The sequence below is a fragment of the Miscanthus floridulus genome, chromosome 8 (genome assembly GCF_019320115.1).
Source record: "Miscanthus floridulus cultivar M001 chromosome 8, ASM1932011v1, whole genome shotgun sequence".
In the NCBI taxonomy this organism is placed as follows: domain Eukaryota; kingdom Viridiplantae; phylum Streptophyta; class Magnoliopsida; order Poales; family Poaceae; genus Miscanthus; species Miscanthus floridulus.
The window spans coordinates 12,087,684-12,099,827 of record NC_089587.1 but is presented as its reverse complement, the minus strand read 5'-3'; the positions used below and the strand labels follow the sequence as shown (position 1 = coordinate 12,099,827).

At 40.9% G+C, this 12,144-nt stretch overlaps 1 long non-coding RNA gene and 2 pseudogenes across 3 annotated transcripts; 2 read left to right on the top strand and 1 right to left on the bottom strand.

Moving 5' to 3' along the window:
• Positions 1–423: 423 nt before the first annotated feature.
• LOC136475730 (uncharacterized) lies at positions 424–5,602 on the bottom strand. Of its 3 annotated transcripts, none has more exons than XR_010763277.1 (6): positions 5,327–5,602; positions 4,677–4,818; positions 1,507–1,565; positions 1,347–1,403; positions 1,090–1,198; positions 424–980 (listed from the first exon to the last, which is right to left on the bottom strand). It is a non-coding gene; the product is annotated as an uncharacterized lncRNA (long non-coding RNA). The 3 variants fall into 3 exon arrangements; XR_010763276.1 differs by lacking the exon at positions 4,677–4,818 and having other exon boundaries at positions 424–717; positions 849–980; XR_010763275.1 differs by lacking the exon at positions 4,677–4,818.
• LOC136475726 (receptor-like protein 3) lies at positions 2,197–4,817 on the top strand (annotated as a pseudogene).
• A 5,858-nt stretch (positions 5,603–11,460) lies between the features above and the next one.
• LOC136475727 (receptor-like protein 2) overlaps positions 11,461–12,144 on the top strand; it is a 54,543-nt pseudogene continuing 53,859 nt past the window's right edge.

The window sequence follows — 12,144 nt, the reverse complement described above, 5'->3', positions numbered from 1 at the left end:
GTTTGCCTCGTCGTATTGGGCCGTTTATGTGATCTGGGCTGCGATGTGGCCCATAAGAAAAGAAGCTGTGTCCGAAGACTAGGCTACATATATGGGCTTAATTTAGTTGGCACGTGGCCAATAGGTGGGAAATCACTCGAAAGATGCAAATCCGTCGCAGTGGCCGGCAAAGTTTCAAGATTAAAAAAACAAAAGTTGATTTTTCAAAAAGAAAAGTTGGAAATATTTTATAAAAAATGAAAGAAATAAAATAGTTTATTAATTAGTTAGATTCTTTGTAGTGGAACCTATCGACCTAGATTGAGTCTCTAATTTAAAAAACTTTCATTGTCAGCTAGTTTTTTTTTTATATAGTTGGCATGCTCAACAAAAAAGACTAACGCACCAGGTCAAAGAAGATCTCATCACAACCATTCTCCGGGTCAACAAGACTATTATTGACACTATACATATATATTCATAACACAATTGTGCATTTGTATATGTACAAAATAGCACAAAAGGTCCTACCACGCCTCCTTTACTCTGTGCATTTGTCAACGAGTTGCAACAGTCAGCAGCACGTGATATGATCACACGCCATATGCCATCACATTTGCACGTTCACACGAAATGGTGAACCCAGGCTATAAAGTGAGGAATAGAGACCAGTATTTCTGCCTAAATTCTCGTCTGATGCCGTGGAAAATCTTCGTGAGATCTTGTTGCATCGTCACTCTTGGTTGGATCATGGCGTATGTCGAGGAAAACGCAAATGTCAGATGTGAGCTGACTTGAGATACCATTCACATATTAACTAATACAATACTCTGATCAATACAAGTGTAAACATCTCTGTGCAAATAAACCTGGTTTATTGAGCCAGAAGAAAAGCACAGTTGGTGATGAATTTTGGGCCAACAGTTTCATTGGTTCCAGTTCAGAGTTCAGACTACGGCAAGTTCCTTTTGGCCTGAAACTCTTCGATGGTTTGCAACAGACTGCAGTAGACAAGAAAAAACTGATTTAGCCACGCGATCAACCTGCCTGCTCACCCATTGTAACCCTACAGCTAGTGAAACTAATACAGTGGGAGGGAAATCAGCTTACGAGGCCAAGAAGACAACATCGCCAGTTTCAGTTTGCCACCTTGTCCTGCTTCGCCAATTACAGTGACCACAGAATTAATCTGAAAAGGCTGGCAAATAAAGACCTTCACCTGGAAACAAAGGTATTTTAATGTGCCACAAGTCTAGCATCCAAGTGCTAATCTCACCCCTAACAATAATCCATATTAATTTAATCATATTGAATATAGGGCGTCAGTGGCAATCTTTCAAATAAATTTAGTAGGTGAGAGTGCATACTTTTTGTGCAGACATCCCAAAAGGAGCTTCGATCATTATCAGAAACCCTTGATTAAACTGAAACGATTGCGTAGAGTGTTAAATAACAATTTAGCCCAACATCACTAGCTTCACTACTATATTAATAGAATATCACATGAATACAATAAAGAGTACAGACCTTGTCTAGTCAACAACAGAATGTCCCCCTTTCCGGTCCAAGAGTCCAACATACATACACTGGCAAGTTATTCTAATATCAATTTTGCTTTTCTATATAAAAAGGCAAAATAAAAAGGTAATTTATACAAGACACTTGCATAGAGTAGCATCTAGATTGACCAAACAAATATGATAGATATAAACAATGGAACTTATAGTAGATTAGATTAATGCACAAAATGCGAAGGCAGGCAGCTCAAGCAAATTGGCAGCATGAAACTCCAGGGCAGAATTTAGTAGTATTTCTGTTAGTTAAACAGTACTGTGCTGTGGTAAGCAAACTAATTGCATTACAAAACCACCCATGTTTTGGGGTCACCAACAATTCATATTCCCCAGCCAGCTCCTTACATCTCAAAAGCAGAGATGTGACTGTCAAGCAACGAGCATCCTGTGCCGTTCTAGATCAAACACTAATGATATGACGGTGGTCATTATCTAGGGGGCAATTTAAGTACCACTTTTCCAAGCTTAAGAATTGTAGTAGTATATATGACTTCTAGTATACTTCAAGTGCAGAGATTGGTCAATTGACTTCTCACAGTTCTTATTTCCTACCTGCTCCTTAGTCCCTATCATTCTTTATTTCTTTAGTACAATGGTCAATTGACTTCTCATTATCTCATAGTTCTTACTTTCCTACCTGCTCCTTAGTCCTCATCATTCTTTACCTCTTTAGTACAGCACCAAGCTAGCCACCTTTTGGAAACAGTGTCTTTGCAAATACATTTGCTACTCAGATCAAAACTCGTCTGAAAAAAGCCATGCAGAGAGAACACCATTCTTCATGCAAAAGCAAGGTCAGTAGGCTGGCCATGCCTTTCTTTGGTATTGTGCTACTACTCGCCATGGCCTATCCTGCCACCTCATGCAATGAGCAGGAGAAGAGCTCCCTACTCCAGTTCCTTGCTGGACTATCATATGAAGATGGTATTGCCATGTCCTGGCAGGATGGCACGGACTGCTGCAAGTGGGAAGGGATCACCTGCAATGAAACTGGAACAGTTATTGAGGTCTCTCTGGCATCTAGAAGCCTAGAAGGCAGCATCTCACCATCCCTTAGCGAGCTCACCAGCTTGTTGCGGCTCAATCTGTCATACAACTCACTGTCTGGTAGCCTGCCATCAGGACTACTGTCATCTGGCGACATCACCGTTCTTGATGTGAGTTTCAACCGTCTCAGTGGCAACCTGCAAGAGCCTCTTCTGTCAATCACAGAGCATCCATTGCAAGCACTCAACATCTCAAGCAACATGTTTACAGGAGAATTTCCATCTACAATTTGGGGGAAAACAAGAAATCTTAGTGCCATCAATGCAAGCAACAATAGTTTTCAAGGATGTATACCATCTTCTTTCTGCATCAGCTCATCATCCTTTTCAGTGCTTGACCTTTCCTTCAACCAATTCAGTGGCAGCATTCCAGCTGGTTTAGGTAAATGTTCTGAACTTAGAATAGTCAAGGCTGGCCACAACCGCCTTAGTGGATCCCTCCCAGATGAACTCTTCAATGCTACATCATTACAGTATCTCTCTTTTCCTGATAATAGTTTGCATGGATTACTTGATGGTGCACACATAATGAAGCTTAGAAATCTGGCTAACCTTGATCTTGGAGGTAATATGCTAAATGGCAAGATTCCGGAGTCTATAGGCCAGCTCAAGAGACTGTTGGAGCTCCATTTGAACAACAATAACATGTCTGGGGCGCTGCCATCAGCTCTAAGCAATTGCACAAATATCGTAATGATTGACCTCAAGAGCAACAACTTTAGTGGAGAGCTTCAGATAATCAACTTCTTCAACCTGCCCAATCTACAAGCATTAGATCTTCTGTACAACAACTTCACTGGCACAATTCCAGAAAGCATATACTCATGCAGCAACCTAATTGCATTGCGGCTATCCAGCAACAACTTACATGGGCAGCTTTCACCGAGAATAAGCAATTTGAAATCTCTTGTTTTCCTGTCACTTGGTGCCAACAATTTTACAAATATTACTAATACGCTTCATATCCTGAAGTACTGTAGGAATCTCACCACCCTACTTATTGGGACCAGCTTCAAGGGTGAGGCCATGCCACAAGATGAAATAATTGATGGTTTTCAGAATCTCCGGGTTCTTTCCATAACTGATTGCTCGTTGTCAGGGAATATACCTCTCTGGCTATCAAAGCTCAAGAATCTGGAGATGTTATTTTTGAACAGGAATCAGCTAAGTGGGTCAATACCAGCCTGGATAAAAAACTTAAATTCACTTTTTCATCTGGACCTCTCACGTAATAACCTTACAGGGGAGTTACCAACAGCCTTGACAGAGATGCCAATGCTAAGAACAGAAACTACTAAAGCCCATATGGATTCGAGGGCATTTAAGTTTGAGCTTCCTCTTTATTTAGTGCATTCATTCCAATACCGGATAGCCAGTACTTTCAAAAAAACACTGGATCTTGGTTGCAATAACTTAACCGGTGTCATACCGCAGGAGATTGTTCAGTTGAAATCGCTTCAGAAGCTCAATTTCAGCTTCAACTGGCTTGTCAGGAGAGATTCCACAGCAGCTCAGCAAGCTTACAAATCTGCAAGTGCTAGACTTGTCTAGCAACCATTTAACAGGTGCAATCCCATCAGCACTGAGCAACTTGCACTTCCTCTCTGATTTCAATGTTTCTCATAATGACCTGGAAGGGCCTATTCCGAGTGGAGGCCAGCTTAGTACATTTCCAAGTTCTAGCTTTGATGGGAACCCAAAGTTGTGCGGGATTATAGTTGCTAAACTCTGTGGCTCAGTTGAAGCACCTACAGTCTCTGTTCCGTCCAGAGAAAAAATGAACAAAAGGATCGCCTTTGTGATTGCTTTTGGGCCTTTCTTTGGTGTAGGGGTGCTATATGATCAAATAGTTTTGTCAAGGTATTTTGGTTAGTCTCGGGTTTACATGTGAGATTATGATGATCTTTGATCTTAGTGCTAATGGTTTCCTACTCAAGCTCAGTGATATTTTTTTAATGAACGGGCATGAGATTGTGTTATTTTTTAAAAATAAATGAAGTGGCAGGAGAGCTGCTCATTATATGAAAAAAGGGCAGGCCCAACCTGGCCACAAATAGCACTATTCAGGGAGCCTCACCTGAGCAACAAAAAGGAACACAGCACCTCAAAAAAAACTATAGTTTACACACGATGAAATCAAGAATTTTGAAGGAGAACTGCAAGATGTTTTGCTCCTGCCGCTGTCAAAAGCCTCACTTCATCTCTGATTTTGTTTGTACCTGTTGATTGGTGAGATTGTGTTATATAGTTAATTAGTTATGAACCATATTTAACTCCTTTTTCATGTCTAAAAAATGTAACTGGAGGAGATTTAAGGCTCGGGACTCAGGACAGACTAATTTGATGCAAATGAAAAGCACGTAACCATGTAAGATGATCTGGATTGAAGCAATCTAAGTTTGTAAGGAAATAAGAGAACACTCCCGTTAGATTTGTGTGTAGCTATAACTTCATCGTTCAATTTTGTTGCTGCACAGTCACACTGCGCAATTAAATCATGATACAGTTTTCATGTAAACCATTAAATAAGACGAATGCTAGCAGACCCAGCAACCCAAATCCCTGTGAGACAAGGCCGGTTACGCGCCTCCGATTCCTTCGATGACCCAGCTAACAGACGCTTGGTCATTTCCAAAACTTGGAGCAACGAAGCACGGCTACGCGCCTCCGATTCACCCCACCCCACCCCACCCCCACCCCCCAAAACAAGGTTTGTGCAGGTTGTACCTTGGAACAGCGCCTCATTGTCGCTAGGCCTTCCGCCCATGACTCCGGGGAACTCCCGCCGGCGCGTGCCGCGTCCTACGGCGGCCGAGCTGGCAGGAGCCACTGTGACGGTCACGGTCGGGTCGCCGCCACGGCGTATCACTGTGCAGTGCCGGAGCGGATGGCCTGGGGCCTAGGACTGGGAGGGAGGTGAATGGGCCGTTTCGATACGGGGCTGGCCCATCAACATCACCATCATCATCGCCATGGTGCTGATGACGATAGTGATGTTGATGATGATGGTGATTATCATGATGACTACCACTAATACCTATTAGTTGGACTAGCACTACGATACGACTAGATGACGATGATGATGATGACTACCACTAATGCCTATTAATTACACTAGCACTACAAAATACTACTAGATAACGACGATGATGATGACTACCACTAATGCCTATTAGTTGAACTAGGACTAGCACTAATGCTAGATGTGGCCCACAGATAAGTCATATTGGGCCAAAAATCTTAGGGTTTGCACATTCGGCCTCATTTCGATGTGACATTGGACATACTGAGCGGTGCAACCGTGAGTTATGTTCAAAATCTTTCACCAAGTGAAAATCAACTACAGTTGAAAAGTACTCAAAAGAAATCTGGACTCCAGTATTCGAGGTTCATAAATTCAAATCTGGTTACGTACAGCTAAATTCAAATATTTCATATCTAAATTCAAATATGTCCTAGTCCTCGGCCTATTCCATTTCCTATTTAAAATTGTTTCCGCATGGGCCGTCTCTATGGGTCATACATAGCTTGTTCTCCTCCGGTGGCCTTCATTCGGCAGCTCGTCGTCCTTGAAAAAAAAACTCGATCTGTGGTGGCTAGACAGCCCCGGGTATTCCGGTTTAAAAAGAAGATCTTCTTCGCGTAGATCGAAAAAAAAACCCCAACCTCTGCCCCACCCATACACAGCGACACCGTAGCTCCGTGAGATGAGCCAACCACGTACCTGTGCTTTGGATGTGGGACAGGAAGAGGGAGTTTTTCCCCCTTGTCACTGCAGGCCCGAAGCCACAAATAAAAAGTGAGTCCCTCACTAACCACTCAGTCAGACAGGCCTGGCGTTATCTCATCCGGCTCGATGGAGACCTGCAGGAGCTAAACTTGATAATAATAATTAGATAGACGATGTTTGGGTTGGTGTAATAACAATAGCTCTGTACCTTGCAGAACTTTCTTAATTATTAGACTTTAGGGTGTTTGATTTGAGAAATTACTCTATTCTAGAAGAGGTGGTATATTATAAGTTCATTTCTCAAATTTAACAGTGACTCTATTATTGTACTAGTATTAATTATTAGCTCGTGAGAAATGAAGTAAGCCATGCATCAACCCTTCAATGGCATTCGCACTTGTTGACTAAGAGGTTAGCTTTTGACCTGACCCCATGCATCTCCATGGCAGTGGCGCTTTGCACATTCGTTCCTGGCCTTGTATCATGTATACGTATCCCGAATCCATGGCAGAGCCATATATTGTCATTACTCTTTTTACATACGACCGCTCGTTCGTTTCGTCGTAATTGATCGTGGAATTATTTATTGTTGACTGATTTAGTATGAGAGAAAAATAATATTCCAACTTATAATCACGATCGTATACGAGCCAGCGAACGGACTTTGCATGGATGACCTCGGGCTGGTCAAAAGGTCAGCCGCCCCCAGCTGTCTGGTCTCCAACGACTGTAATGGAACAGCCTGGTGCGCTACTGAAACTGAACCAATCAACAGCATGCAGCAGCGCATTTGAAGCAATGCATGCGAGCGACATGGAACCGTAATCACAGAGACTAAGCAAGTTTGCGTGCACGGCTCGTCAGTCACGCTGCAATAGTGTGTGTTGTATTTTGGTCTTACTTGTTCCTATTGCGCTAGTGTTTTATATTACCTCATAGTATAACTGTTGTTTATTTAAATTAGCATTCTTTTTACTTAATATTGATTGCATGATGCTTGGTACGATCAAAATAAAGTAAAGTAAAGCACTAGTCATGTACTAGTACTCCTTATTAGTTCTATATGAATCCTAGAGATTTATAGGTAAAAAAAAATTCATAACAAAAATCAAAGTAGAAATAAAGTTCATCTATTCATTATGTTTTTCTCAAGTTATATCTCTTGAGTGTATAATTCTACATGGCTAGGTAAAATAAATATAATGTGAACTGTTGGTTTTATGAACAATTATCCCTTTTTCATCTTCAGTTTAGACAATTAGTATCAGTCCGAGATGAAAAAAAAGAAAGAGATTAAAGATGATTTATACTGTAGTTTTTAAGCCAACATTGAGGTTCATGTTTTTTTTAAGTTAACCAACGTCTGGCACTGGTATCCTAAATTTTTTTGTTGAAACTTGACGGACCGGCTCCTCCTTAATTATATCTGAATCCTAGCGCCACCTCTAGTCATGCAATGCATAATAGGATCTACTCCCTTCATCCCAAAAGTAAGTGTCACTTTTTGGGTCTAAACTTTCTTAAGTTTGACTAGTAGAAAATATTAGCAACATTTGTATCTTCAAATAAGCTTATTATTATAAAAATATATTCACCAATTAATCTAATAATACTTATTATGCACCATAAATATGTTTTACTTTTTAGATAGTGAGAATGACACTTATTTTGGGACGGATGGAGTATAAGTGATGGGCCATGGTATCTGCGAGGTTGGTGTCACCTTTGATATCTGCGAGGTTGGTGTTCAACTACAAGCAATAAACACTAGCAAAAGGAACAAGTTGATCCAAATAATTCTAAATAAAAACCTACAGATAGATTATACTTTTAGGGAAAAATAGTTGGTTCTAGTTTTTTATATATTTTTAAAAAGTTAGTTATAAAATTTTAGAGATTTTATCATATTTTTATTTTTTAAAAATACATATAGGGAAAAACACCTTTGAAACCAGCCTTACGGCAAAAGTTGTCTGATTTCAATAATCTGATGGTAATGGCCAAAATAGTACTCTGGTGATAATTTCATGGTCAAAAGTAAACTTTTTTCTCTCAAAAAATAGTACAAATAGGCGAGGAAAAGCAATGATAGGGTGGCCTAAGGGACGGTACAAATTCTAGCCAACATTGACCTTGATTCTCTCAGTGTTAAATTTAAATGAGGTCTTCAAGCCAACAAAAATAATAATTAAGTGCAGTTGTAAAGTACACATTTTTCTTCACAATACTAAGAGTAGCTCCGAAAATCGAATTTTAAGCTAGCTCTATGTATTTTTTCGCATTTTAATAGAAGAGAGAGAAAAATTAGCTCTTGATCAAGAGCTAACTCTTGCACACACTTTATGTCATACGAGGTTATCCATGTTAAAAGATATGTGCTAAAAGTTAGTACTATTGGAGGAGTTGGCTTATAGGTAGCTCTAACCATTACGGGTGCCCTAAGATGTGTTTGTTATGGCTTTGCTCCGCGTGCTCTGCTATCGAAGCTAGAGCCCAGGCAAAGCCAGTTTTTAGTGCTCTCAACCTCCATGCATGGCAGGCCAGAAAGTGTGCTCCTCCTCGTGACATGGTTTGGTGTGACTCCACCAATTCAGTGTCGGAGCTGCACGCGGAGCCGGTGTAAGAGCCGCACCAAATAGGCTCTAAGGATTGCATCTTGATACAAGAAGTTCTACAAACTCTAACTCCACCCACTCAGTGTCGGAGCTGCACGCGGAGCCGGTGCAAGAGCCGCACCAAATAGGCTCTAAGGATTGCATCTTGATACAAGAAGTTCTACAAACTCTATGGGTCATATTCGTTTCTCTTATAATCTGTACTTTTCAGCTTGTTTTTTCAGTTGGAACAGTATTTTTCTCACACAACAAATCAGCTGAAACAGTGTTTCGGTTTGTTTTTTAGCGAAGCGAATGGGGCCTATGAAGGCACAATGTCATGCTTCGACGACGAAGCGACACAAACCCCTGCAGATTTATGAGTTGATGTCCGATTAAAAGAGCATAGAAGGAAACAAGTAGTCCTATAATTCTAAATTACAAGGCGTTCTGGCTTTTATAGATATGTTGATTTTACTATGCAGTTAGATATAGTGTATATCTAAGTGTATAGTAAAAGCTATGAATTAAAAAAACAAATGTCTTATAATTTAGAATGGACCTAGTGTCTGTTAAGGACAAGGTTTCCAATTTTGGGATTAGAAACTTTTTGGCCACCCTCTAGTTACCAAATTTCGTGGAATTCGGCCAAAAAGAATTTAGAGACTTAGACATAAAATATGTTTCTTTCTAAAATTGTTAGACCTAGACAAAAGACTAACATGATTTATGACTACTCATCTATTAAATAGAAAAATATGTACAACATAAATAATACCTTAAAGTCATATATCTACAGTTGACCGCATAGTGTAATACGAAGTTTCACCACCGGAATTACTGAAATTAGCGAGATTTTCAGTGAAATTTCGCCAAAATTTTGAACCCTGGATAAGGACTTGGCAAAAGACCGAGACTCCAAGCATCGCTCTCATTACTTGAAATGGAAACACTGACAACACAAAGGACCAAGGTACTCCAAAGCATTCGCTCTGATTACTTAATCCACACGTTGGGCAATTTTTGCTCCAAAGATTATACTACCCTTCAAATGCCGATAGCATTACACGATAAATCATGAAGCAAATATCCCAGTCTTCAGGTAGTAGCAAAACAAGCAGGTTAGCCATGCCACCATTTAGTCCTGCTCTTGTTATTCTTCTTCTATCCTTGGTCAAGTAGAAGAGCTCCTTGCTCCAGCTCATCACTGACCTCTCCATAGTCCCATGACAGGTGGCCTAGCTCACCAGTTCACGAAGAATGGCACGAATTGCTGCGAATGGGACGGATCACCTGCAGAGTAATATTGAAATTGCTAATATAAACCGTAGACTTCTGCAAGGGGCCGCAAATAGTCGCCGTCATAGAGATTTCGTTACAGCTGGATTGGCACTGATTTGGTAGAGGATTGCAAGTTGATGCAGACGACTGTGCTCAGGGCAACTGCAACCTCCCCCGCCTGGTGGTGCCCAGTCCACAAGTACGTGCCCCATGGCCACTCCAGAATCATATGCTCGATGGTTTGACTCGTCGTTCATACTGCGACAATTGAAGCTTGTTCATCTTCCATACATTTTCATAACCTGAAACTCATGAATAATTCAAGATCGCTGACCTCACTGTCCTTCAGCCAATCAGCCCTGTAATATATATAAATAGCACAGTTATTTCACAAAATTGACACCTTCCAGAATAATGCTCTTGCAAAGAATACAGACTAGCACCAACTTTTTGGTGAGTACATAGGCAATGGTAGCGTTTATAGAATTTTTACAGATGTGTCCTATTATTTTGCACGAGTAGTAGTAATACAATGCAAACATACTCTATGGCCATTCCTCTTCAGTAGTAGCAATTGACAGATCAACTAGTATCATAGTATGTCGGTAAACAAGTCGTTCTTATGTGACAGTAAGGTCAGTCAATAAATGAAGTTCCCAACAGCCATACATGATATGTAGACCAACTTCCTTTTATGGTTATATTGACCATTCTTTAGGAAAATACAGCAGGAGAGACTGTATACACTACATTGACCTTTAACTACATTTCTCTTTAACGTTCACGGAAGTTTTACAGATGCAACTATTTATTTTGTGCGAGTAGTTGTGATCCAATGCAAACACACTCATTGGCCAGTATTATTCAATAATAGCAATTGACAGATCAAATGTGCCGGTCAACAAGTTGTCCTTCTTTGACAGTGATCAGTGAGCAAGTGAAGTTCCAACAGCCATTTATGATAATAAGTCGACCGGCTTTCATTTATGGCTACACCGATCTTTTTAAGGAAAATAAAGGCCTGTAGTGACCATAGATGGTCCTGGGCTCCTGGCTAGGAAGATAGCATGTATGGTGTCTTTCATGGACTACACAAATGACCAGAATTACTCTGATTACTTCAAATTGAAACAACGACAACACAAACGACCAAGACTTTGAGTATTTGCTCTGAGCAGGCATCTTTGCATCTACACATAGGGCAATATTGCTCCATATTATACCCTTCAACTGTATATAGTGCCACACGATAAATCATGAAGCAACTACCTCATTCTTCGTGCACCACCAGCAGGTTAGTCATGCCACCATTTGGTTTCTTCTCTGTTCTTGTGATTCTTGTCTCCTTGGCCTCTCTTGCCACCTCATGCATTGAAAAGGAAAAGAGCTCCTTGCTCCAGTTCATCACTGAGCTTTCCTACAATGATAGCCTCACCAGTTCATGGAAGAATGCCACAGATTGCTGCAAATGGGAAGGAATCACCTCCAGTTCAGATATGAGGGCCACCAACATCATGCTGGCTTCTAAGAGCCTTCAGGGTCACATCTCAGCATCCCTTGGCAATCTCACCAGCCTGCTACGCTTGAATCTGTCCCACAACTTTTTAGCAGGAAGCCTACCACTGGAGTTGTTGTCCTCCAACAGTATTGTTGTCCTTGACATTAGCTTCAATAAACTCACTGGAGATCTGCAGGAGCTGCAATCTTCAGCCCCTGTCTGGTCTCTGCAGGTATTGAACATATCAAGCAACTTGTTTACAGGGCAGTTTCCATCTACCACTTGTTTTCCCGACTGTTTTTTTCAGATCCCGCTTGTTACTCGGGAATTCCCGAATTTTCCCGGTTTCCTTCCCGTCAGCAAACTGCAGACAAGTACGCTGGCCCTCAGTCCTCTTTATATCTCACCAGCGTTTTGCAGCAGTGAATGGATGGGCGAGGTG